This window comes from Gymnoscopelus braueri (assembly GCF_963280865.1).
Source record: "Gymnoscopelus braueri genome assembly, chromosome: 6".
NCBI lineage: Eukaryota > Metazoa > Chordata > Actinopteri > Myctophiformes > Myctophidae > Gymnoscopelus > Gymnoscopelus braueri.
The window spans coordinates 34,768,179-34,771,254 of NC_137607.1; positions in this window are offsets into that span (position 1 = coordinate 34,768,179).

Below are 3,076 nucleotides of genomic sequence, written 5' to 3' on the forward strand. Positions count from 1 at the left end.
AATAATTCCGTCCTCTGTGGTGGTGGGTCATATGATAGATCCATTCGTTTTGGGGGGGTTTTGCGGCTGCCCCAGCTGCTGCTGCTGCTGCTCTGCTCTGGCTGCGTGCGATATGTGCGTCCGTTCGATGCATTACATAAGCAGCAGAACGGCTGCTCCCCTCCAATCCGGCGCGTCGTCACAACGCACAGCGCTGCTCAGACAAGCTCCAAGCAGAAGCAGGGCTCCGTCCGTCCGTCCAAATGAGCATCAGCGTCCTATCATGGAGCGGACGCCGGACAGCTGATGCTCTGCGGCGTTTACGTTACCCCGTGCCAACATCAAAGTTATAGCCTAAGAACTGAACACCCCATTCATCTAGCCATGGATGATCAAGAAAGACTATCATAGATGTATTTTATCAAGTCTGACTTTTACTTTTGTATCTACGATAGTCTTGGCTTGCACCAGAGTGCGTCCTGCACTTTCACCAGTAAAGCCCGTACTTCTCCGTACACGAACAACAAAATAAGGTGCGTGCTTACCCGGTTGCCTCAAGTGTTAACTCGCGCTCCGGAGTCTTTGTGCAATGTATTAGTCCGTATTTTTCAATACAGAAGTGTTTTAATCCCGTCTGTGGAGGATTCTGTCGGAAGTTCCCTGTATTCCTCAATGGCGGTAGTGACGGGGCGCATCCGGTGAAAGACAGAATTACACTCAATGTAAACAGGACGTAAACGAGGAGGGGAAATGGCGTTCGGCCACAGGCGGGATTAAAACACATATTTATTGACAAATATGGACTAATACATTGCACAAAGACTCCGAAGCGTGAGTTAACATTTGAGTCAACCGGGTAAGTATCTTATATATATGTTTTGTACATGTACGGAGAAATACAGGTTTTACTAGTGAAAGTGCAGGACTCACTGGGGGGTGCAAGCCAAGACTATCGTAGATACGAAATTAAAAGTCAGACTCGATAAAATACATCTATGATAGTCTTGATCCAAGGCTACCATTCATCCATCCATCATGAGGCATTCTAATGAGCCTGCTCGGCTTTCTTTTTATATAGTTCACATAACAAAAAATATGGGCCTATATAAATTATTTAGGCTAATACAATTAAAATAAAATAAACAAATATATAAAAAGACAGCTGTGCATATAAAAGACCAAGTACACCTAATTGATTGTAGCCTAATGATTTCTTATTTTTTACATCAAAGCTTGTAATAAAATGACAAAATCTGTTCGAAAAACAGACAATTTGGACTTGTGTATAGGCTATATGAAATGTGCCAAGCATCATGAGATTTAACATAAATGTCACAGAATTTTCCTTATTTAAAAAAATATATAATAATAAAAAAACTTATTCGAGATCAATTTTGATACAGTGACCAGACTATTTCCAATTCCAAATCTGTCCAGTAATAAAAAAAACTTCCATAGCTACCACCCATGCCATCATCAGGTTGTAATATCCCATCCAGATTTATTAATCTGCACAAACTTAAATTGGATCATGACGCATTCTATTAAGCACTTAAACCCCAGAATCCATATTGTGGGGAAAGATTTTACTGAAAATAGCAGATCGATAAGCTTAAGCTTGTCGATCGGCTATTTTCAGCAAAAGCTTTCCCCACAATAACAGAAAACAGAAAAGACTCTAGCCTAGAGCCCTGAGGGACTCCGCTCAACCATATGGGGTTTAAGTGGTTAAGCCTGCTGGACACCGATGTCTCCTCATGTCACATTGGGTTTCACGCCATGCACATGCAATAGTTGTGTGTACTTGGTCATCTCTCAAAGCTATCCTTTGGGGGGGGGGGGTGCCCAGGCGGTCCCCAGCAAAATGGGAAAACCGTTTGGAAATTCAATTTTTGGCCTAGATCCAGATTGGAATCAGATTGGTGTGAACAGAAAAAAACAAACAAAAAAACACATGGAAACTGATTTTTGTTAATCACATTTGAGCCACATTCCCAGGTGGTTTGAACCTCACTCCCGGAGTCAAACTCCGGCCCACAGGTTGGGAATCGTTGCTGTAGTCTAAATTAGATCAATTAGATAGACACTCTGCTGCACTCCACCTTGCACAGTGTAGGCCTATATGAGAGAAATAAGGCCACATATGCATTAGCCACACATTACTGCATGCTGTGCAACTGTGCACACACTATGAATAAATGATAGATTGGTTGATCCCGCCTTTGTGAGTCTCATATAATGGCACACGAGGGAGGCAGCACAGCCAGTGTACACCATGAGAATAGCCAACACAGTGAATTATGGTTCTCCAGGGTTCCAGTATAGATTAGTTCATGGATTCTCAACATTTAGGTGACTCTTCACCATATCATTTAGAGGATCCCCATTCCCAGTGATATGTTAAGGCCACAGACCCCCCATTTGATGTTCTATAACTGGGACCCCCATCTAGACTGTAAAATCATCAGTGTTAATTTGACTCTGAGAGTGTGCAAATGGAACCAAATGGACCCTTACCCAGGTGGTCCCTGGACCTGATGTGGAGAACCAGAACCAGAACCAGAACCAGAGTCTCAGTCTACACACTGCTACAATTGCTCACATTTTGAGGTTTGCTTTTTGTTTATTGTCGTTTTTCTTATTATCACTGATATATATCTAGTCTTTTTTTGTGTGTACATAATGTTACTGAATGTATTCATACAGTATTGTACCACTAAAACAATCACAATAAACAAAGTAAATAAAGAAATAAAAACTATCAGACCCAATTTGGAAGTTATTAGTTTTAATCTGCTTAAGGGGTTGCCACGGGTGATAGAGCATTTTTGGTAATCCTAAAAGATTACAATAACTCTGCAGAATGCACATGCAGTCAGGCAGTCAGGCTGATGAAGTATACGTTCAGAGAAGGAGATCATTTGGAGTGCCACTCATTGATTACACCCATTTAAGCGTAACACATGTTCCTTCCAAAGTTTTTGGAAAGGGAGGTGAACCAGGTGATATAATCAGAACTTCTGATGGGCGGTCTCAGAACTTTGTATCAGAACGCATGCACCCGCAGATGTCCTGACTGTCCGAAATAGTTCCGAAA